Below are 25,967 nucleotides of genomic sequence, written 5' to 3'. Positions count from 1 at the left end.
TCAAAAGCATTTGTTCAACTATGTTCATAGCAGTATTATTTGTAATAGCCAGAACCTGGAAACAACCTAGATGCCCTTCAATGGAAGAATGGATGAAGAAAGTATGGAATATATACACATTAGAGTACTACGCTGCGGTAAAAAACAATGACTTCTCAAATTTTGCATGCAAATGGATGGAAATAGAAAACACTATCCTGAGTGAGGTATCCCAGACCCAAAAAGATGAACATGGGATGTACTCACTCATAATTGGTTTCTAGCCATAAATAGGGGCCACGGAGTCTACAATAGGCGAATCTAAAGAAGCTAAGTAAGAAGGTGAACCCAAGGAAAAACATATAGTTATCCTCTTGGATAAGGGAAGTATACAAAATTGCCGGGGAGAAAAGTGGGATGTTGGGGGTGGGGTGGGATGGGGGTAAGGGGAGATGGGGAGAGAAAAGGTAGAAGGAAAGGAGGGGGGACTTGGGGAAACAGGAGGATCGGGATAAAGGAAGGTTGGATAGGGGAGCACGGAACCCCATTTCTTAGTTAAAGGACCCACTTTAGGATGGGCAGGAGACTTTACCCTAGAGGGGATCCCAGGTGCCCAAAGCTGAGGCCCCCAGTTAGTTGCTTGGGCAGCTGAGGATAGGGAACCTGAAATGACCCTATCCTTGAGCAATACTGACGAATATCATGCATATCATCCTAGAACTTTCATCTGGCGATGGATGGAGATAGAGACAGAGACCCACACTGGAACACTGGATAGAGCTCCCAAGGTCCCAAGGAGGAGCAGAAGGAGGGAGAACATGAGCAAAGAAGTCGGGACCACGAGGGGTGCACCCACCCACTGAGACAGTGGAGCTGATCTACTGGGAGCTCACCAAGGCCAGCTGGACTGTTACCAAAAAAAGCATGGGATAAAACTGGACTCTCTGAACATGACAAACAAAGAGGGCTGATGTGACGCCAAGGACAGTGGCACTCGGTTTTGATCCAATGCAATGTGCTGGCTTGGTGGGAACCTAGCCAGTTTGGATGTTCACCTTCCTAGATATGGACGGAGGGGGGAGGACCTAGGACTTACCACAGGGCAGGGAACCCTGACTGCTCTTTGGACTGGAGAGGGAGGGGGAGAAAAGTGGGGGGAAGGGGAGAGGGGTGGGAGGAGGGGGAGAAGAATGGGAGGAGGGGGAGGGAAATGGGAGGCTAGGAGGAGGTGGAAATTTGTTTTTTTTTTCTTTCTTTTCTTTATTCTCCTTTTATCAATAAAAAAATACATTAAAAAAAATTTTCTTTGTGTTTGAATCTCTCTTTACTCTATTTCTCTCTCTGTTTTTCTGACCACATGAATCTTTCATTTACCAAGCAATCTCAGTAGGACTAAAGCCGTGGCTTTGCTGGCCAGATGTAGCCCATTCCTTAGCTTTCTGCCATTCCAACCTTGTGGCTGAGGTACCGAACAGAGCCACATTCAGTGCCACAAGTCTACAGTGTTTCAAGGTCCTTGCCATCAAAGAGGCTGCAACAGACAACACTCAAGCCCTCTTTCTGTAGCTGGCCCTCCTTCCTCAAACAGTCAGAGTTTGCCCAGGCAGGATGGCCCAGAAAGCCGGCATTTTAAAACAACACAGTTTTTTTTCCTGCTACTGCTGAAAACATACAAGCATTCAGTTGGCTTTTATCAACACCATTTCAATGTTTTGTGGCAGGACCTCTTAAGGGCTGCAGGGTTTTGCAGCTGAAGCTGAGTCAGCAAGCCTCTTTTAGATGAGTGCCCTTGCTTTCTTCTAGCAAGCAGAGCAGACCGAGAAATCGCTGCTACCAAGAACACATGCTTTACTCTTTCCCAAGATTTCTAAGGCTTTCAGTGGATTCAGTTGTCCACAAGGCTGCAAGCCATTCTGTAGTTATTTGAGCAGCGAGGCTGTGTACCCAGCACCACGGCCGCAAGAAGGTTATGCCTGAAATAAATACACAAAAACTGTATTCTTTTAAACACTGCTGGCCCATTAGATTCAGCATTTTAACCCATTTCTAATAATCAGTGTAGTATAACGAGGTGCACTTACCAGGAAAAATTCAGCATGTCTGATATGGTGGCTGGCTGCATCGACATCTGCCTCAGAGAGCAGAGCTATGGCATCTGCCGGGAAGAGGGGAGCATGGCTTCTCTGAGCTCACTACTTCTTCCTCCCGGCATTCTATTTTGTTTACTCCACCTACCTATGTTCTAACCTATCAGCTGAAGCGGATTCTTTCTTTAATTAATCAATAAACTTCTTCTGTCACTTTATCCTTTCAACAGCTCGCCCATATAAATCTCCCATGTGTCTTCTGTTGTATAATCTTTCATTTGTAAAGAACTTGCACTCTCAGGGGAGGATTTTTCTGACATCTCTGTGGATGGAGATCATATGAGGAAGATCACATGAGCAACCATGACAACTCTAATGCTGTAGAGTTAGGTGGACCAGAGATTGATGGCTGACATTCCTGTGCTATGCATCAGATGCCCCTGAACTCTGGCCCTGTTGACAGACAGGCAGACATCAAGTTGGTCACACATACTTAACTCATTCGGGTTCACAGATACTGTAAATGGAGTTTTAATTCTTCTCCTAAACTAATAAAAAAACCAAGATTAGGAGAAGAGAAGAGCCTGAAGTAAGGCCTCAAAATGGGTCATTTTGCAAAGGAAAGGTTACCTGCCTCCATGTATGCTGTCTCCCCTTCTTAGTCAAATCCATCCTTCCAGTGTCTAGCTAACAGCTAACCATAGGATTGAACCCAACTGCCTTTGATTTCTGAAATAAGTGCTGTCCCCTTAAGGTCTCATAACAGCACAGGAAGGTTTGTAAGACTGTCCCAGCAACAATTTAAAGCAATTCTAGGACACCAAAGATGCAGCAAATTTGGTTAATTGGTAATATAGATCGTTCTGATGGGACAAAATAATTTAGAATTAAAAAAAAAACAGATTGGTGTACTCACGATGAATTTATGTGATATGGCACAAACAGGCTTCTGGTTCTGAATACTTCATGCTCGGTGGGTTTTGGAGATTGTTGTGACCCTGAACCTAGCTGGAGGCTTTGGGGCCTTGAAAGGACAAGACTTAATATTTCAGGACATCCTTGTACTTGGTCCCCACTGTTTACTGATTTCCTTACAGAGAATGAGCAGCCATCTACTCCTGCTGCCATGCCTTCCCCACATGAACAGAGAGAAGACCCTATACACACAGGTCGCTTGTATCACATGTGAAGGCAAAAGTCACAAACAAACTCCCACAGCAGTTTAGAATTGTGATTAATAGAATGATTAGTTCTTGAAAGGGGAAAAACATAGAGATCACAATCCTTTACAAAAGCCCTCTGCAGGATCAGAAAAGGAGCCTAGTAGCCGGAAGGGAAGCTCAAGCAAGAGATCAAGCTGAAGGTAGAAGTTGCTTTTTAAAAGAGAGAGAGACCACAACTCAATGGGCTGGTATCTCAGTGGCTATTCAGGAAACATCACAGAGAAAGGATCTGCTTCATGCATGAGAGTCACCGATGATTTCCCTTTAAGAAAAAAACCCATCAAAACTCCCAATAACATCATCAGCATTCAACAACATGTCTATGATTTCTTTACCTTGCCTTTGATTGTGCAGTAAATGATGCTGATAGTTAATCTGTGCAATTAATGCAAATTTCCTTGTAACCGACTAGACAGAATTGACAGGTTATCTTAAACACAGCAGGGAGTCACTCTACGATGGAACTGGTTCATCATCACCTGTGTGACAGTGACATAATTAAGATCTTTCCTTTGTCTATAAATCTCATTATGTTCAACATGATATGTTGTCATACAGATTTCTTAGTGTTTTGTCCCACTGGTGGTTTCCTTGGTATGCTTACATAATTTTTGCCAGATCCAATCAGTTTTGCCATGCACTCTCAGCTCCATGTCATTGTGTTCCCCTTATGTTCCAGTCCAGGCATTTTAGACCTCTTGTAACTGTTGTAAGAGTATCTCATGTTCCACCTAAATGATTTAGGGTTTTATTTAGGCTGGGTTTTATCTTCCATCACTGAGTTCATTGACTTTCCTTGGGCGTAATTCCTGGGACACTGAGCCTAACTCCTGGGGGATTCCTCCAGTTATTTCTCCTTGCTGAGACAGTTTACACTCTCACTATTACTGTGAGAGTGTTTCTGTAGCAAATATTCTTCTCAATATGAGAAGAAACTTCAATATTACAATCCATTTGTTATTGTGATTTAAATACACACACACAAACACACACAAGTTAATGCACATACACTGATGATATCTCAATTTATGGGGCCATTCTGGGGATGTCAAGATCGATATCTCTCGAGTGGTTCTCAGAAGGCCATAGGGTGACCCTCTCTAGGTATTTAAGCAGGGAGGAGAAGTTGACCGCACTGTGACATGTCCCTAGGAACTATGTGTGCCTTGTCCCATAGTCAGACTGATGACTGACTATCTTGAAAACCACCATGGAACTTTTGTTTGGCAAATGATGGAGATCAAGTCAGGGTCAAAATCAGAAACCTAGATGGAGCTTCCAAGCTCCAGTGGAAGAGCAGATGGATGGAGAAAAAGAGCAAGGATGTCAGGAATATAAGGGCTTGGTCCACACTATGAGACACTGTGCCTGAACTAAGGGGATTTCAACTAATCCAGTGACCTGGGAATGAAAGAACATGGGATCAAACTGGAAGCTCTGAATGTGGCAGACAATTGGGGCAGACGGAGAAGCCAAAGATAATGGCACTTGCAATTGTCTGCATATCATACACTGGCTTTTTGTGATCATATTTTTTGTGGATGCATACCTTGCTAAATCTGGATGGATGAAGGGTGGGCTTGGACTTCCCACAGCTCAAAGTACCCTGCCCTCTATTTGGACTGGTGTTTGAGTGGAGAGGTTTATTTGAGGAGCAAGAAGAATGTGGGAGGAGGAAGAGAAGTGGAAAGTTTGATAATTATTATTATGAAGTAATGGAAAAATCAATAGAAAATAACCAATGAGGACATTTGAGATAGGAAAAAAAACATTCATGTGAGTTGTTGACTCAGACCAAAAATTATTTTACAGAAAAAAAAAGAACACATAAAGGGGTTGAGTTACTTGGAAAATATGACTCAAGTAATTGGGAAGAAGATTGGGGTTTTTATTTTGGGTCTTCATGGGGCTGTATGAGCAGCATTTTAGGACCTGTATGCTGGATATTTCTGGGGGTTAGTAGGGAAGAAACCTGGCTAGGAGGAGTTTTATGACATAAGTAGAGCCTTGATGATGTCACAAAGCTTTGTTTGGGGGTGGCAACTCTGTTCCACATGAAGCACTAGTCTTCTGTGAAGGTGGGCTTATTATCTTCACGGTGGCTTAGGAGGTCAGTTCAGCTCTTGCGCTCCGCAACTGTTCAACCGAATTTACAGAAGTTGGAATCTAGAGAGCCAAGATATTTTCTTTTGGTAAATATGTTTAGGAAGCAACTAGGACCTCTGTAGTCAAAGAAAGGTTTCTTTCAAATCTGCTCTGGGTCCAAAATTTATGTCATTAACAACTCCTATATTTGATAGAAGGGGGACGGTAATGTCGGGTATTCTCCTCACTCTATCTTTGCTAAAAATGTCCAATTCCTCAGTCCACTTAAATGGCAAAGATCCTCTTTGTCCATATGTGTTTTTAAAGATAATTATTTCTAATAGGTGCTGTTGCACAGATTAATGTTTCTTTCTTTTGGCAGTTTGACTCACAGTACTCACTTCTCTAATGAAGATACAGAATATCTTTATGTAATCAACCTGCATCTGGATCAGGAGACACAATAGAGAGAGCCAGTGGACTGGAGTGCCATGACCTGGGGCAGGTGGTTATAGATCAGCCAACTAACCAGTAGCTTGAGTGGTAAGGAGAGGAGTGGCTGTTCTTTGAATCCTTTGCCATTTGTTCAGATATTTCTTTCTCACTTTAGGTATAGGCATAGCTTCCTCTCTCATTGATATAGTAAGTCAGGAAGTAGGTTTCTCAGTAGAGGTCAATTGCATTTGGCAGCAGGAATATATCTCTGATACACATATACTGAGCTGTAGACAAGAGTTTGATAATTTTCCTATTAATTTCTTAAGAACATATTTCATTTAGGTATCCAAATCTATTCAGCACTGCCTTTTTCACCTGCTCCAAAGTTATTCCTAAAAAGAGCCTTGACCTCACATCCTCACCTTCTTATCCTTGCAGGCACTTATGATGGAGGAAACCACTTTGTGTCTGATTTAAACTGAAGAGTTCTTCCTATGCAGAGATTGGCAGCAATGAAGCCCAAGCACAGAAACAGAGCCAAGAGACAGTGGAACAGGAGTGCTGTGGCCTATCTCAGAAAGTCTCCCGCCACGATGAAGATGCCTCTTAGTATGAGTTGTATGCCACATCTACAGAAGAAGAATGGGCCATCGCTCCAGAAGCAAAAACTTAGTAAGCCTTTTGAGGCCCTGGAGAATATTGTTGGCCGCAGAATTTCTCATGGCTGGAAGGAAGCCAATGAACCAGTCACCCATTGGAAAGCCAACATTCTAGATCAACTGCCAACATATCCCTCTCTCTATTTGTTGAAATATGATGGGATAGATTGTGTCTATGGCTTGGAGCTTCATAGTGATGAAAGGATTTTAAACCTGAAGATCCTGCCTAACAATGTGCCATTTCCTCAGGTGACAGACACTCATCTCTCAAACACCATAGTTGGCAGAGCAGTGAAACATACATTCATGGGCACAAATGGCTCTAAGAATGACTGGAACGGGATGGTCCTAGAAGAGGTGCCAATCATGAAGACCTGGTTTTATATTACCTACAAGAAAGATCCGGTCTTGTACATTTACCACCTCCTGGATGACTACCTGGAAGGCAACCTCCACATCATGCCAGGCTCTAAGGAAGAGTGGAGTGGCGTGGTCCCAGATGAGGTGCAGACCATAATGACCTGTTTCTACATTGTCAACGAGAATGATCCGGTCCTGTACCTTTACCACCATCATGATGATTCCATTGAAGGCAACCTCCACATCACGCCTGAATGTCCTCCAGGAGAGGTGACTTTGGAATTAGGCAGGGATTCCTTGGAGGGCGAAAGAGTGCAGTAAACAAAAAAGATGGAAACCAAGAGATAGGTAATATTATTTGCCAAGTTCCCAACAAACCTTCTGTGTATTTCATCAAGTTTGATAATGACGTCCATATCTATGTCTATGATTTGGTGAAGATCTGTTAAAGTGAAATTCTCAAATTTTGAGGGGCAGATTTAATTCTCTCTATGGGAATCTGTTTTTTTCAGAGATACCTCAGGTCTTCTATGAATCCTGGTATCTTTTCCAATGGATTATTCTTTCTCAAAGAATAAAAATTTGTTAACATGTTGTGTTATTTGGTCAATGATGGATTGTGTTTGGTGGATGGGGCATCACAGAAATACATGCCTCAAAACAAAGCAGGATTTATGGTCTTTTCCCCTTGGAGAGTAAAGGACTGGGGATGCGTGGTGTGGTAAAGGACAAGATGGCTGTCAAGGAAGCAGTGGAGAGGGGACAAAAAGTTGTATGATCTCGGGGCGGTATGAAGCTTGAGGGAAAACCATGTCAAATGGAAAGATGTGACCGATATCAGCGTGAGGTATTGGGACTTAAGAGGATAAAGAGTAGATTAATCAGGAAGGGACACAAATGTATACTCAAAATCAGAGAAAATTAGGTTTCATTTGATGAAAGGTTTAATTCGTACTGGCTGTAAGTCAAAGGATGTTTGATCTCCACTAGAGCATGTTGCTTAGTGAAAAGTGTCTCCGCTCAGTTGCTCTTCTCCAGTAAGTTGGACATCAAGCTACCTACTTAGTTTTGCCAGAATTCTGTCTGCCACCTACTTTGTCATGCCTGGATTCGGTATGCCTTGAACTCTCATAGGTCTTATCCATGCCATCCAACCCTTGTCAGTTCATTTAAATAATTGCCCTGCCATATCTGGAAAACAGTGTTCCCTTTCATTGATCATGTTCTGTAGTACTTGGGCTATAAAACTCATGAACACACTCACCCACACACAGGATAAACATGTACATATGATGCCCACTAGTGTGTGACATGCACACATATGATGAATGCACCGAACTCCATAATATCATTAAAGTAGGGAATCCATGATGCTAGGTGGAGTCTGGCAAAGACCCCACACACCCATCAAACCGCCAAATACCAGTATGGTACTGATGTCTGACTCCCATCCTGGAAGGAACCTGCCATCCTGAAACTGGGCTATTTTTGGTTCCTTCATCTTCACAAATAGTTAAAATGTTAGAGTTGTCAAACTGGGAGTTAGGGTCCAGCATGTAGATCAGCTGTCCCAGGTCAGGTGATTTGGCTACAATTTGGGTGAGAAATTGTACCAGGGAATTCTGGTACACCCTCTCCTCTTCTTCTCCCTGTCCTCATCATCATTCTTGTGGGTGGGCCTGGAGCACAAAGAAGGTAAAATGGAATAAGCCTCCTCCTTAGTGGAAAACCTTGTCAATCCTTAATTTGACCTGACTCTCTGAGGGAATGCAGCACATTTTTTCCTACTAGGTCTCCTAATTCATTGGTTCACTCATTTTTCCAATGAATGATTGAATTCATCCATTCTTCCTTGTCTCTCTCTCTTCTTTCTTCCCTTCTTCCATTTCCCCCTTGATTGTAGAAATTTGAGCAGCAGGGCTGCATCCCCATGGGGCCGCCTTGTAAGGTTATGCTCCCAAATAACAACACAAAACTATTCATTTCAACACTGCCACCCCATTATTTTCAGCCTCTTAACCCATGTCTAATAATGTATGTTGCAGCACGAGGTGCGCTTAGAAGGAAAGATTTAGCATGTCTGACCTGGTGGCTGGCTGTATCGCCATCTGCCTCAGAGTGCAGAGCTACCATTTCTGCCCATGGGAGAGGTGCATGGCATCTCTAAGCTCAATTCCTATTCCTCCCAGCATTCTCTTATGTTTATTCCACCCACCTATGTTCTAACCTTTCAGGCCAAACAGTTTCTTTATTTAATTAACCAATGACCTATACTCCATCATTACTCCTATTTCTGTTTAAACAAGAACGGAATCTTTAACTTTAACATAGCAAAATTACATATAACAAAACAGTTATCAAGCAAGAATTACAGTTACAATATTTATATCTATTTTATCTTTTATCATAACAATGGAAAACTATAACTGTCTATCTATTCTTCAACTCCATCAGAGACTCCAGAATAATACAGTATTACCTAAGCAAACAAAAAGTAAGCCATTTTCAAACTCTAGAAATGACAGAGACATCTCGCTGCCTGGACAGTCACCCAAAGTTCCTCTGTACCGTTGGTGTTTCCATCCTCAGCCTACAGGCCCATAGTTTTCAGCAGACATTTCCATGAAGCAGGAAATTTCAAAGGCAGTCACTATCTGCTTGTCTTGAAGAATGTTTTGCTGACCCTTTCCTGAATCAGGAACACGAAAAGATCATCTCACCTTTAGGCAAGTTCAGTAGTCCTCTCTCTGAGTGTTTTCTGTGTACAGTTTATGCAACAATCCAGGCAAGAGCAGTTTCTTCCCCAAATGGCTATCAAACTCCATAAGGATCCTCTGTGATGCCCATCTTCTTCCTGAAGTAGATATGTGCTGCCAAGAGTAGAGTGTCTCACTGTCATGAAAAACCCTAAGGTACTAAAACATTAAATAGCCTATTTTGTAATCTAGAGAGTTATGAATAATGCCTATCTGACTGAAATATATATATCTATGTAGCTAGAAAATGTAACTAACATGACTACAAACTTGATTATTATTAATGATTATCCATTAATAACCTATATACATTATATTTTTAAATGAACTACACAATCACAATACCTTAATTAAGATCAAAAATGCATATACATACAACAAAATTGACCTAAAATCTCTATCAGTAAAGCAAAATCTATACTAATGCAAATATTCATATCTATATCACATCCCACTTTAAATGTAAAAGAACGTTTATAAGCCATATTTGGGAACGTGGGTGCAGGTTTTTCTCTCCAAAATGCTTCCTGCTGAATGGTGGCATCATTATTGATTTATCTCAGTTGGCAGTTGAGCGAAGCAATTTTTTAAAGGTGTTCACAGCAACCTTTAAGTAGGGCGTGGTCCATCCTACCATATTAGGATAGAGGCATCCACAGACTATCACCCTCTGTGAAAACAAAATAGAATCTCCTTTCCAAAGCATCATGTCCTTAGATCCAAATTTCAAAGTCAAGGCATTTTCAAAATATCTATGTTGGATTATTTCAGCAGCTTTAATAAAGAAACATCTTTTAGCAGCTATTGCTACTCCCTCAAAATTCAAATGATTCAAAAAGAGCATAATAGCATACAATATCAAAATTCGCTGTGAATTTTCCATCTTTGTGCGCTTTAATTTAACCTCCATTTTGTTTATTTTTCCTTTTTATTTTTTGCCTTTTGAGACAGGTTCTCTGTATCTTTGACCTGGAATAACTCTGTATACCTGTCTGTCCTTGAAGTCTCAGAGATCTGCCTCTCTCTGCCTTTCAGGCATTGGGATTAAAGGTGTATGCTACTACACATTGAACTCACAAAGATCTGTTTGTCTCTGCCTTCAAGGCACTGGTATTAAAGGCGTGTGCTACCTCACCTTGAAGGTACAGAGGTCAATCTCCCTCTGCCTCCCATGTGTTGGGTTTACAGGTGTGTACTACCACACCCAACAACTCTCTTCCTTTTTTTAACTTTAAGAACTTCAAATTTTAGCCTGCACATATTTTTAACACACTATAAATCATTTAAAAATTTTCTTTGTCTTTGAATCTCTCTTTACTCTATTTCTCTCTCTGTTTTTCTGACCACATGAATCTTTCATTTACCAAGCAATCTCAGTAGGACTAAAGCCATGGCTTTGCTGGCCAGATGTAGCCCATTCCTTAGCTTTCTGCCATTCCAACCTTGTTGCTGAGGTACCGAACAGTGCCGCATTCAGTGCCACAAGTCTCCAGTGTTTCAAGGTCCTTGCCATCAAAGAGGCTGCAACAGACAACACTCAAGCCCTCTTTCTGTAGCTGGCCCTCCTTCCTCAAACAGTCAGAGTTTGCCCAGGCAGGATGGCCCAGAAAGCCGGCATTTTAAAACAACACAGTTTTTTTTCCTGCTACTGCTGAAAACATACAAGCATTCAGTTGGCTTTTATCAACACCATTTAAATGTTTTGTGGGAGGACCTCTTAAGGGCTGCAGGGTTTTGCAGCTGAAGCTGAGTCAGCAAGCCTCTTTTAGATGAGAGCCCTTGCTTTCTTCTAGCAAGCAGAGCAGACCGAGAAATCGCTGCTACCAAGAAAACATGCTTTACTCTTTCCCAAGTTTTCTAAGGCTTTCAGTGGATTCAGTTGTCCACAAGGCTGCAAGCCATTCTGTAGTTATTTGAGCAGCGAGGCTGTGTCCTCAGCATCATGGCCGCATGAAGGTTATGCCTGAAATAAATACACAAAAACTGTATTCTTTTAAACACTGCTGGCCCATTAGATTCAGCATTTTAACCCATTTCTAATAATCAGTGTAGTATAACGAGGTGCACTTACCAGGAAAAATTCAGCATGTCTGACATGGTGGCTGGCTGCATCGACATCTGCCTCAGAGAGCAGAGCTATGGCATCTGCCGGGGAGAGGGGAGCATGGCTTCTCTGTGCTCACTACCTCTTCCTCCCCTCATTCTATTTTGTTTACTCCACCTACTTATGTTCTAACTTATCAGCTGAAGCGGATTCTTTCTTTAATTAATCAATAAACTTCTTCTGTCACTTTATCCTTTCAACAGCTCGCCCATATAAACCTCCCATGTGTCTTCTGTTGTATAATCTTTCATTTGTAAAGAACTTGCACTCTCAGGGGAGGATTTTTCTGACATCTCTGTGGATGGAGATCATATGAGGAAGGTCAGATGAGCAACCATGACAACTCTAATGCTGTAGAGTTAGGTGGACCAGAGACTGATGGCTGACATTCCTGTGCTATCCATCAGATGCCCCTGAACTCTGGCCCTGTTGACAGACAGGCAGACATCAAGTTGGTCACACATACTTAACTCATTCAGGTTCACAGATACTGTAAATGGAGTTTTAATTCTTCTCCAAACTAATAAAAAAAAAAAGATTAGGAGAAGAGAAGAGCCTGAAGTAAGGCCTCAAAATGGGTCATTTTGCAAAGGAAAGGTTACCTGCCTCCATGTATGCTGTCTCCCTTTCTTAGTCAAATCCATCCTTCCAGTGTCTAGCTAACAGCTAACCATAGGATTGAACCCAACTGCTTTTGATTTCTGAAATAAGTGCTGTCCCCTTAAGGTCTCATAACAGCACAGGAAGGTTTGTAAGACTGTCCCAGCAACAATTTAAAGCAATTCTAGGACACCAAAGATGCAGCAAATTTGGTTAATTGGTGATATAGATCGTTCTGATGGGACAAAATAATTTAGAATTAAAAAAAAACAGATTGGTGTACTCACGATGAATTTATGTGATATGGCACACACAGGCTTCTGGTTCTGAATACTTCATGCTCATTGGGTTTTGGAGATTGTCGTGACCCTGAACTTAGCTGGAGGCTTTGGGGCCTTGAAAGGACAAGACTTAATATTTAAGGACATCCTTGTACTTGGTACCCACTGTTTACTGATTTCCTCACAGAGAATGAGCAGCCATCTACTCCTGCTGCCATGCCTTCCCCACATGAACAGAGAGAAGACCCTATACACACAGGTCGCTTGTATCACATGTGAAGGCATAAGTCACAAAGAAACCCCCACAGCTGTTTAGAATTGTGATTAATAGAATGATTAGTTCATGAAAGGGGAAAATCTTAGAGATCACAATCCCTTACAGAAGCCCTCTGCAGGATCAGAAAAGGAGCCTAGTAGCCGGAAGGGAAGCTCAAGCAAGAGATCAAGCTGAAGGTAGAAGTTGCTTTTTAAAAGAGAGAGAGACCACAACTCAATGGGCTGGTATCTCAGTGGCTATTCAGGAAACATCACAGAGAAAGGATCTGTTCATGCGTGAGAGTCACCGATGATTTCCCTTTAAGAAAAAAACCCATCAAAACTCCCAATAACATCATCAGCATTCAACAACATGTCTATGATTTCTTTGCCTTGCCTTTGATTGTGCAGTAAATGATGCTGTTAGTTAATCTGTGCAATTAATGCAAATTTCCTTGTAACCGACTAGACAGAATTGACAGGTTATCTTAAACACAGCAGGGAGTCACTCTACGATGGAACTGGGGCATCATCACCTGTGTGACAGAGACATAATTAAGATCTTTCCTTTGTCTATGAATCTCATTATGTTCAACATGATATGTTGTCATACAGATTTCTTAGGGTTTTGTCCCACTGGTGGTTTCCTTGGTATGCTTACATAATTTTTTCCAGATCCAATCAGTTTTGCCATGCACTCTCAGCTCCACGTCATTGTGTTCCCCTTATGTTCCAGTCCAGGCATTTTAGACCTCTTGTAACTGTTGTAAGAGTATCTCATGTTCAACCTAAATGATTTAGGGTTTTATTTAGGCTGGGTTTTATCTTCCATCACTGAGTTCATTGACTTTCCTTGGGCGTAATTCCTGGGACACTGAGCCTAACTCCTGGGGGATTCCTCCAGTTATTTCTCGTTTCTTAGATAGTTTACACTCTCACTATTACTGTGAGAGTGTTTCTGTAGCAAATATTCTTCTCAAGATGAGAAGAAAGTTCAATATTACAATCCATTTGTTATTGTGATTTAAATACACACACACAAACACACACACAAGTTAATGCACATACACTGATGATATCTCAATTTATGGGGCCATTCTGGGGATGTCAAGATCGATATCTCTCGAGTGGTTCTCAGAAGGCCATAGGGTGACCCTCTCTAGGTACTTAAGCAGGGAGGAGAAGTTGACCGCACTGTGACATGTCCCTAGGAACTATGTGTGCCTTGTCCCATAGTCAGACTGATGACTGACTATCTTGAAAACCACCATGGAACTTTTGTTTGGCAAATGATGGAGATCAAGTCAGGGTCAAAATCAGAAAACTAGATGGAGCTTCCAAGCTCCAGTGGAAGAGCAGATGGATGGAGAAAAAGAGCAAGGATGTCAGGAATATAAGGGCTTGGTCCACACTATGAGACACTGTGCCTGAACTAAGGGGATTTCAACTAATCCAGTGACCTGGGAATGAAAGAACATGGGATCAAACTGGAAGCTCTGAATGTGGCTGACAATTGGGGCAGACGGAGAAGCCAAAGATAATGGCACTTGCAATTGTCTGCACTGGCTTTTTGTGATCATATTTTTTGTGGAAGCATACCTTGCTAAATCTGGATGGATGAAGGGTGGGCTTGGACTTCCCACAGCTCAAAGTACCCTGCCCTCTATTTGGACTGCTGTTTAGTGGAGAGGTATATTTGCGGAGCAAGAAGAACGTGGGAGGAGGAAGAGAAGTGGAAAGTTTGATAATTATTATTATGAAGTAATGGAAAAATCAATAGAAAATAACCAATGAGGACATTGGAGCTAGGAAAAAAAAACATTCATGTGAGTTGTTGACTCAGACCAAAAATTGTTTTACAGAAAAAAAAACACATAAAGGGGTTGAGTTACTTGGAAAATATGACTCAAGTAATTGGGAAGAAGATTGGGGTTTTTATTTTGGGTCTTCATGGGGCTGTATGAGCAGCATTTTAGGACCTGTATGCTGGATATTTCTGGGTGTTTGTAGGGAAGAAACCTGGCTAGGAGGAGTTTTATGACATAAGTAGAGCCTTGATGATGTCACAAAGCTTTGGTTGGGGGTGGCAACTCTGTTCCACATGAAGCACTGGTCTTCTGTGAAGGTGGGCTTACTATCTTCACGGTGGCTGAGGAGGTCAGTTCAGCTCTTGGGCTCCACAACTGTTCAACCGAATTTCCAGAAGTTGGAATCTAGACAGCCAAGATATTTTCTTTTGGTAAATATGTTTAGGAAGCAACTAGGACCTCTGTAGTCAAAGAAAGGTTTCTTTCAAATCTGCTCTGGGTCCAAAATTTATGTCGTTAACAGCTCCTATATTTGATAGCTGGGGGACGGTTAATGTCAGGTATTCTCCCCACTCTATCTTTGCTAAAAATGTCCAATTCCTCAGTCCACTTAAATGGCAAAGATCCTCTTTGTCCATATGTGTTTTTAAAGATAATTATTTCTAATAGGTGCTGTTGCACAGATTAATGTTTCTTTCTTTTGGGAGTTTGACCCACAGTACTCACTTCTCTAATGAAGATACAGAATATCTTTATGTAATCAACCTGGATCTGGATCAGGAGACACAATAGAGAGAGCCAGTGGACTGGACTGCCATGACCTTGGGCAGGTGGATATAGATCAGCCAACTAACCAGTAGCTTGAGTGGTAAGGAGAGGAGTGGCTGTTCTTTGAATCCTTTGCCATCTGTTCAGATATTTCTTTCTCACTTTAGGTATAGGCATAGCTTCCTCTCTCATTGATATAGTAAGTCAGGAAGTAGGTTTCTCAGTAGAGGTCAATTGCATTTTGCAGCAGGAATATGTCTCTGATACACATATACTGAGCTGTAGACAAGAGTTTGATAATTTTCCTATTAATTTCTTAAGAACATATTACATTTAGGTATCCAAATCTATTCAGCCCTGCCTTTTTCACCTGCTCCAAAGTTATTCCTAAAAAGAGCCTTGACCTCACATCCTCACCTTCTTATCCTTGCAGGCACTTATGATGGAGGAAACCACTTTGTGTCTGATTTAAACTGAAGAGTTCTTCCTATGCAGAGATTGGCAGCTATGAAGCCCAAGCACAGAAACAGAGCCAAGAGACAGTGGAACAGGAGTGCTGTGGCCTATCTCAGAAAGTCTCCCGCCATGATGAAGATGCCTCTTAGTATGAGTTGCATGCCACATCTCCAGAAGAAGAATGGGCCATCGATCCAGAAGCAAAAACTTAGTAAGCCTTTTGAGGCCCTGGAGAATATTGTTGGCCGCAGAATTTCTCATGGCCGTAAGGAAGCCAATGAACCAGTCACCCATTGGAAAGCCATCATTCTAGATCAACTGCCAACATATCCCTCTCTCTATTTGTTGAAATATGATGGGATTGATTGTGTCTATGGCTTGGAGCTTCATAGTGATGAAAGGATTTTAAACCTGAAGATCCTGCCTAATAATGTGCCATTTCCTCAGGTGACAGACACTCATCTCTCAAACACCATAGTTGGCAGAGCAGTGAAACATACATTCATGGGCACAAATGGCTCTAAGAATGACTGGAACGGGATGGTCCTAGAAGAGGTGCCAATCATGAAGACCTGGTTTTATATTACCTACAAGAAAGATCCGGTCTTGTACATTTACCACCTCCTGGATGACTACCTGGAAGGCAACCTCCACATCATGCCAGGCTCTAAGGAAGAGTGGAGTGGCGTGGTCCCAGATGAGGTGCAGACCATAACGACCTGTTTCTACATTGTCAACGAGAATGATCCGGTCCTGTACCTTTAACACCATCATGATGATTCCATTGAAGGCAACCTCCACATCACGCCTGAATGTCCTCCAGTAGAGGTGACTTTGGAATTAGGCAGGGATTCCTTGGAGGGCAAAGAGTGCAGTACCACAAAAAAGATGGAACCCAAGAGATAGGTAAAATTATTTGCCAAGTTCCCAACAAACCTTCTGTGTATTTCATCAAGTTTGATAATGACTTCCATATCTATGTCTATGATTTGGTGATGATCTGTTAAAGTGAAATTCTCAAATTTTGAGGGGCAGACTTAATTCTCTCTTTGGGAATGTGTTTTTTCAGAGATACCTCAGGTCTTCTATGAATCCTGGTATCTTTTCCAATGGATTATTCTTTCTCAAAGAATAAAAGTTTGTTAACATGCTGTGTTATTTGGTCAATGATGGATTGTGTTTGGTGGATGGGGCATCACAGAAATACATGCCTCCAAACAAAGCAGGATTTATGCTCTTTTCCCCTTGGAGAGTAAAGGACTGGGGATGCGTGGTGTGGTAAGGACAAGATGGCTGTCAAGGAAGCAGTGGAGAGGGTACAAAAAGTTGTATGATCTCGGGGCGGTATGAAGCTTGAGGGAAAACCATGTCAAATGGAAAGATGTGACCGATATCAGCGTGAGGTATTGGGACGTAAGAGGATAAAGAGTAGAATAATCAGGAAGGGACACAAATGTATACTCAAAATCAGAGAAAATTAGGTTTCATTTGATGAAAGGTTTAATTCATACTGGTTGTAAGTCAAAGGATGTTTGATCTCCACTAGAGCATGTTGCTTAGTGAAAAGTGTCTCCGCTCAGTTGCTCTTCTCCAGTAAGTTGGACATCAAGCTACCTACTTAGTTTTGCCAGAATTCTGTCTGCCACCTACTTTGTCATGCCTGGATTCGGTATGCCTTGAACTCTCATAGGTCTTATCTATGCCATACAACCCTTGTCAGTTCATTTAAATAATTGCCCTGACATATGTGGAAGATAGTGTTCCCTTTCATTGATCATGTTCTGTAGTTCTTGGGCTATAAAACTCATGAACACACTCACCCACACACAGGATAAACATGTACATATGATGCCCACTAGTGTGTGACATGCACACATATGATGAATGCACCGAACTCCATAATATCAGTAAAGTAGGGAATCCATGATGCTAGGTGGAGTCTTGCAAAGACCCCACACACCCATCAAACCGCCAAATACCAGTATGGTACTGATGTCTGACTCCCATCCTGGAAGGAACCTGCCATCCTGTAACTGGGCTATTTTTGGTTCCTTCATCTTCACAAACTTGGTTAAAATGTTAGAGTTGTCAAACTGGGAGTTAGGGTCCAGGCTGTAGATCAGCTGTCCCAGGTCAGGTGATTTGGCTACAATTTGGGTGAGAAATTGTACCAGGGAATTCTGGTACACCCTCTCCTCTTCTTCTCCCTGTCCTCATCATCACTCTTGTGGGTGGGCCTGGAGCACAAAGAAGGTAAAATGGAATAATCCTCCTCCTTAGTGGAAAACCTTGTCAATCCTTAATTTGACCTGACTCTCTGAGGGAATGCAGCACATTTTTTCCTACTAGGTCTCCTCATACATTGGTTCACTCATTTTTCCAATGAATGATTGAATTCATCCATTCTTCCTTGTCTCTCTCTCTTCTTTCTTCCCTTCTTCCATTTCCCCATTGATTGTAGAAATTTGAGCAGCAGGGCTGCATCCCCATGGGGCCGCCTTGTAAGGTTATGCACCGAAATAACAACACAAAACTATTCATTTAAACACTGCCTGCCCCATTATTTTCAGCCTCTTAACCCATGTCTAATAATGTATGTTGCAGCACGAGGTGCGCTTAGAAGGAAAGATTTAGCATGTCTGACCTGGTGGCTGGCTGTATCGCCATCTGCCTCAGAGTGCAGAGCTACCATTTCTGCCCATGGCAGAGGTGCATGGCATCTCTAAGCTCAATTCCTATTCCTCCCAGCATTCTCTTATGTTTATTCCACCCACCTATGTTCTAACCTTTCAGGCCAAACAGTTTCTTTATTTAATTAACCATCATTACTCCTATTTCTGTTTAAACAAGAACGGAATCTTTAACTTTAACATAGCAAAATTACATATAACAAAACAGTTATCAAGCAGGAATTACAGTTACTATATTTATATCTATTTTATCTTTTATCATAAGAATGGAAAACTATAAATGTCTATCTATTCTTCAACTCCATCAGAGACTCCAGAATAATACAGTATTACCTAAGCAAACAAAAAGTAAGCCATTTTCAAACTCTAGAAATGACAGAGACATCTCGCTGCCTGGACAGTCACCCAAAGTTCCTCTGTACCGTTGGTGTTTCCATCCTCAGCCTACAGGCCCATAGTTTCCAGCAGACATTTCCATGAAGCAGGAAATTTCAAAGGCAGTCACTATCTGCTTGTCTTGAAGAAAGTTTTGCTGACCCGTTCCTGAATCAGGAACACGAAAAGATCATCTCACCTTTAGGCAAGTTCAGTAGTCCTCTCTCTGAGTGTTTTCTGTGTACAGTTTATGCAACAATCCAGGCAAGAGCAGTTTCTTCCCCAAATGGCTATCAAACTCCATAAGGATCCTCTTTGATGCCCATCTTCTTCCTGAAGTAGATATGTGCTGCCAAGAGTAGAGTGTCTCACTGTCATGAAAAACCCTAAGGTACTAAAACATTAAACAGCCTATTTTGTAGTCTAGAGAGATATGAATAATGCCTATCTAACTGAAATATATATATATATATATATATATATATATATATATATATATATATATATATGTAGCTAGAAAATCTAAATAACATGACTACAAACTTGACTATTATTAATGATTATCCATTAATAACCTATATACATTATATTTTTAAATGAACTACACAATCACAATACCTTAATTAAGATCAAAAATGCATATATATATATATATATATATATATATATATATATATATATAACAAAATTGACCTAAAATCTCTATCAGTAAAGCAAAATCTATACTAATGCAAATATTCATATCTATATCACATCCCACTTTAAATGTAAAAGAACGTTTATAAGCCATATTTGGGAAAGTGGGTACAGTTTTTTCTCTCCAAAATGCTTCCTGCTGAATGGTGGCATCATTATTGATTTATCTCAGTTGGCAGTTGAGCGAAGCAATTTTTTAAAGGTGTTCACAGCAACCTTTAAGTAGGGCGTGGTCCATCCTACCATATTAGGATAGAGGCATCCACAGACTATCACCCTCTGTGAAAACAAAATAGAAACTCCTTTCCAAAGCATCATGTCCTTAGATCCAAATTTCAAAGTCAAGGCATTTTCAAAATATCTATGTTGGATTATTTCAGCAGCTTTTATAAAGAAACATCATTTAGCAGCTATTGCTACTGCCTCAAAATTCAAATGATTCAAAAAGAGCATAATAGCATACAATATCAAAATTCGCTGTGAATTTTCCATCTTTGTGCGCTTCAATTTAACCTCTATTTTGTTTACTTTTCCTTTTTATTTTTTGCCTTTTGAGACAGGTTCTCTGTATCTTTGACCTGGAATAACTCTGTATACCTGTCTGTCCTTGAAGTCTCAGAGATCTGCCTCTCTCTGCCTTTCAGGCATTGGGATTAAAGGTGTATGCTACTACACATTGAACTCACAAAGATCTGTTTGTCTCTGCCTTCAAGGCACTGGGATTAAAGGCGTGTGCTACCTCACCCTGAAGGTACAGAGGTCAATCTCCCTCTGCCTCCCATGTGTTCGGTTTACAGGTGTGTACTACCACACCCAACAACTCTCTTCCTTTTTTTAACTTTAAGAACTTCAAATTTTAGCCTGCACATATTTTTAACACACGGTAAATCATTTAAAAATTTTCTTTGTCTTTGAGTCTCTCTTTACTCTATTTCTCTCTCTGTTTTTCTGACCACATGAATCTTTCATTTACCAAGCAATCTCAGTAGGAATAAAGCCGTGGCTTTGCTGGCCAGATGTAGCCCATTTCTTAGCTTTCTGCCATTCCAACCTTGTGGCTGAGGTACCGAACAGAGCCGCATTCAGTGCCACAAGTCTACAGTGTTTCAAGGTCCTTGCCATCAAAGAGGCTGCAACAGACAACACTCAAGACCTCTTTCTGTAGCTGGCCCTCCTTCCTCAAACAGTCAGAGTTTGCCCATGCAGGATGGCTCAGAAAGCCGGCATTTTAAAACAACACAGTTTTTTTTCCTGCTACTGCTGAAAACATACAAGCATTCAGTTGGTTTTTATCAACACCATTTAAATATTTTGTGGCAGGACCTCTTAAGGGCTGCAGGGTTTTGCAGCTGAAGCTGAGTCAGCAAGCCTCTTTTAGATGAGAGCCCTTGCTTTCTTCTAGCAAGCAGAGCAGACAAAGAAATCGCTGCTACCAAGAAAACATGCTTTACTCTTTCCCAAGCTTTCTCAGGCTTTCAGTGGATTCAGTTGTCCACCATGCTGCAAGACATTCTGTAGTTATTTGAGCAGCGAGGCTGTGTCCCCAGCATCACGGCCGCATGAAGGTTATGCCTGAAATAAATACACAAAAACTGTATTCTTTTAAACACTGCTGGCCCATTAGATTCAGCATTTTAACCCAATTCTAATAATCAGTGTAGTATAACGAGGTGCACTTACCAGGAAAAATTCAGCATGTCTGACATGGTGGCTGGCTGCATCGACATCTGCCTCAGAGAGCAGAGCTATGGCATCTGCCTGGGAGAGGGGAGCACGGCTTCTCTGAGCTCACTACCTCTTCCTCCCGGCATTCTATTTTGTTTACTCCACCTACCTATGTTCTAACCTATCAGCTGAAGCGGATTCTTTCTTTAATTAATCAATAAACTTCTTCTGTCTCTTTATCCTTTCAACAGCTTGCCCATATAAATCTCCCATGTGTCTTCTGTTGTATAATCTTTCATTTGTAAAGAACTTGCACTCTCAGGGGAGGATTTTTCTGACATCTCTGTGGATGGAGATCATATGAGGAAGATCAGATGAGCAACCATGACAACTCTAATGCTGTAGAGTTAGGTGGACCAGAGATTGATGGCTGACATCCCTGTGCTATGCATCAGATGCCCCTGAACTCTGGCCCTGTTGACAGACAGGCAGACATCCAGTTGGTCACACATACTTAACTCATTCAGGTTCACAGATACTGTAAATGGAGTTTTAATTCTTCTCCTAAACTAATAAAGAAACCAAGATTAGGAGAAGAGAAGAGCCTGAAGTAAGGCCTCAAAATGGGTCATTTTGCAAAGGAAAGGTTACCTGCCTCCATGTATGCTGTCTCCCTTTCTTAGTCAAATCCATCCTTCCAGTGTCTAGCTAACAGCTAACCATAGGATTGAACCCAACTGCCTTTGATTTCTGAAATAAGTGCTGTCCCCTTAAGGTCTCATAACAGCACAGGAAGGTTTGTAAGACTGTCCCAGCAACAATTTAAAGCAATTCTAGTACACCAAAGATGCAGCAAATTTGGTTAATTGGTAATATAGATCGTTCTGATGGGACAAAATAATTTAGAATTAAAAAAAAAACAGATTGGTGTACTCACGATGAATTTATGTGATATGGCACACACAGGCTTCTGGTTCTGAATACTTCATGCTTGGTGGGTTTTGGAGATTGTCGTGACCCTGAACCTAGCTGGAGGCTTTGGGGCCTTGAAAGGACAAGACTTAATATTTCAGGACATCCTTGTACTTGGTGCCCACTGTTTACTGATTTCCTTACAGAGAATGAGCAGCCATCGACTCCTGCTGCCATGCCTTCCCCACATGAACAGAGAGAAGACCCTATACACACAGGTCGCTTGTATCACATGTGAAGGCATAAGTCACAAAGAAAATCCCACAGCAGTTTAGAATTGTGATTAATTGAATGATTAGTTCTTGAAAGGGGAAAAACTTAGAGATCACAATCCCTTACAAAAGCCCTCTGCAGGATCAGAAAAGGAGCCTAGTAGCAGGAAGCGAAGCTCAAGCAAGAGATCAAGCTGAAGGTAGAAGTTGCTTTTTAAAAGAGAGAGAGAGACCACCACTCAATGGGCTGGTATCTCAGTGGCTATTCAGGAAACATCACAGAGAAAGGATCTGCTTCATGCATGAGAGTCACCGATGATTTCTCTTTAAGAAAAAAACCCATCAAAACTCCCAATAACATCATCAGCATTCAACAACATGTCTATGATTTCTTTGCCTTGCCTTTGATTGTGCAGTAAATGATGCTGATAGTTAATCTGTGCAATTAATGCAAATTTCCTTGTAACTGACTAGACAGAATTGACAGGTTATCTTAAACACAGCAGGGAGTCACTCTACGATGGAACTGGGGCATCATCACCTGTGTGACAGAGACATAATTAAGATCTTTCCTTTGTCTATGAATCTCATTATGTTCAACATGATATGTTGTCATACAGATTTCTTAGGGTTTTGTCCCACTGGTGGTTTCCTTGGTATGCTTACATAATTTTTGCCAGATCCAATCAGTTTTGCCATGCACTCTCAGCTCCACGTCATTGTGTTCCCCTTATGTTCCAGTCCAGGCATTTTAGACCTCTTGTAACTGTTGTAAGAGTATCTCATGTTCCACCTAAATGATTTAGGGTTTTATTTATGCTCTGTTTTATCTTCCATCACTGAGTTCATTGACTTTCCTTGGGCGTAATTCCTGGGACACTGAGCCTAACTCCTGGGGGATTCCTCCAGTTATTTCTCCTTTCTTAGATAGTTTACACTCTCACTATTACTGTGAGAGTGTTTCTGTAGCAAATATTCTTCTCAAGATGAGAGAAACTTCAATGTTACAATCCATTTGTTATTGTGATTTAAATACACACACACAAACACACACAAGTTAATGCACATACACTGATGATATCTCAATTTATGGGGCCATTCTGGGGATGTCAAGATCGATATCTCTCGAGTGGTTCTCAGAAGGCCATAGGGTGACCCTCTCTAGGTACTTAAGCAGGGAGGAGAAGTTGACCGCACTGTGACATGTCCCTAGGAACTATGTGTGCCTTGTCCCATAGTCAGACTGATGACTGACTATCTTGAAAACCACCATGGAACTTTTGTTTGGCAAATGATGGAGATCAAGTCAGGGTCAAAATCAGAAAACTAGATGGAGCCTCCAAGCTCCAGTGGAAGAGCAGATGGATGGAGAAAAAGAGCAAGGATGTCAGGAATATAAGGGCTTGGTCCACACTATGAGACACTGTGCCTGAACTAAGGGGATTTCAACTAATCCAGTGACCTGGGAATGAAAGAACATGGGATCAAACTGGAAGCTCTGAATGTGGCTGACAATTGGGGCAGACGGAGAAGCCAAAGATAATGGCACTTGCAATTGTCTGCATATCATACACTGGCTTTTTGTGATCATAATTTTTGTGGATGCATACCTTGCTAAATCTGGATGGATGAAGGGTGGTCTTGGACTTCCCACAGCTCAAAGTACCCTGCCCTCTATTTGGACTGGTGTTTGAGTGGAGAGGTTTATTTGCGGAGCAAGAAGAATGTGGGAGGAGGAAGAGAAGTGGAAAGTTTGGTAATTATTATTATGAAGTAATGGAAAAATCAATAGAAAATAACCAATGAGGACATTGGAGCTAGGAAAAAAAAACATTCATGTGAGTTGTTGACTCAGACCAAAAATTATTTTACAGAAAAAAAAAAACACATAAAGGGGTTGAGTTACTTGGAAAATATGACTCAAGTAATTGGGAAGAAGATTGGGGTTTTTATTTTGGGTCTTCATGGGGCTGTATGAGCAGCATTTTAGGACCTGTATGCTGGATATTTCTGGGGGTTAGTAGGTAAGAAACCTGGCTAGGAGGAGTTTTATGACATAAGTAGAGCCTTGATGATGTCACAAAGCTCTGGTTGGGGGTGGCAACTCTGTTCCACATGAAGCACTGGTCTTCTGTGAAGGTGGGCTTACTATCTTCATGGTGGCTGAGGAGGTCAGTTCAGCTCTTGGGCTCCACAACTGTTCAACCGAATTTCCAGAAGTTGGAATCTAGAGAGCCAAGATATTTTCTTTTGGTAAATATGTTTAGGAAGCAACTAGGACCTCTGTAGTCAAAGAAAGGTTTCTTTCAAATCTGCTCTGGGTCCAAAATTTATGTCGTTAACAGCTCCTATATTTGATAGCTGGGGGACGGTTAATGTCAGGTATTCTCCCCACTCTATCTTTGCTAAAATTGTCCAATTCCTCAGTCCACTTAAATGGCAAAGATCCTCTTTGTCCATTTGTGTTTTAAAAGATAATTATTTTTAATAGATGCTGTTGCACAGATTAATGTTTCTTTCTTTTGGCAGTTTGACTCACAGTACTCACTTCTCTAATGAAGATACAGAATATCTTTATGTAATCAACCTGGATCTGGATCAGGAGACACAATAGAGAGAGCCAGTGGACTGGAGTGCCATGACCTTGGGCAGGTGGTTATAGATCAGCCAACTAACCAGTAGCTTGAGTGGTAAGGAGAGGAGTGGCTGTTCTTTGAATTCTTTGCCATCTGTTCAGATATTTCTTTCTCACTTTAGGTATAGGCATAGCTTCCTCTCTCATTGATATAGTAAGTCAGGAAGTAGGTTTCTCAGTAGAGGTCAATTGCATTTTGCAGCAGGAATATGTCTCTGATACACATATACTGAGCTGTAGACAAGAGTTTGATAATTTTCCTATTAATTTCTTAAGAAAATATTACATTTAGGTATGCAAATCTATTCAGCCCTACCTTTTTCACCTGCTCCAAAGTTATTCCTAAAAAGAGCCTTGACCTCACATCCTCACCTTCTTATCCTTGCAGGCACTTATGGTGGAGGAAACCACTTTGTGTCTGATTTAACCTGAAGAGTTCTTCCTATGCAGAGATTGGCAGCTATGAAGCCCAAGCACAGAAACAGAGCCAAGAGACAGTGGAACAGGAGTGCTGTGGCCTATCTCAGAAAGTCTCCCGCCATGATGAAGATGCCTCTTTGTATGAGTGGCATGCCACATCTCCAGAAGAAGAATGGGCCATCGCTCCAGAAGCAAAAACTTAGTAAGCCTTTTGAGGCCCTGGAGAATATTGTTGGCCGCAGAATTTCTCATGGCTGGAATGAAGCCAATGAACCAGTCACCCATTGGAAAGCCATCATTCTAGATCAACTGCCAACATATCCCTCTCTCTATTTGTTGAAATATGATGGGATTGATTGTGTCTATGGCTTGGAGCTTCATAGTGATGAAAGGATTTTAAACCTGAAGATCCTGCCTAATAATGTGCCATTTCCTCAGGTGAC

This window comes from Microtus pennsylvanicus, chromosome Y (genome assembly GCF_037038515.1).
Source record: "Microtus pennsylvanicus isolate mMicPen1 chromosome Y, mMicPen1.hap1, whole genome shotgun sequence".
NCBI lineage: Eukaryota > Metazoa > Chordata > Mammalia > Rodentia > Cricetidae > Microtus > Microtus pennsylvanicus.
Note: the sequence above shows the minus strand (reverse complement) of the source record.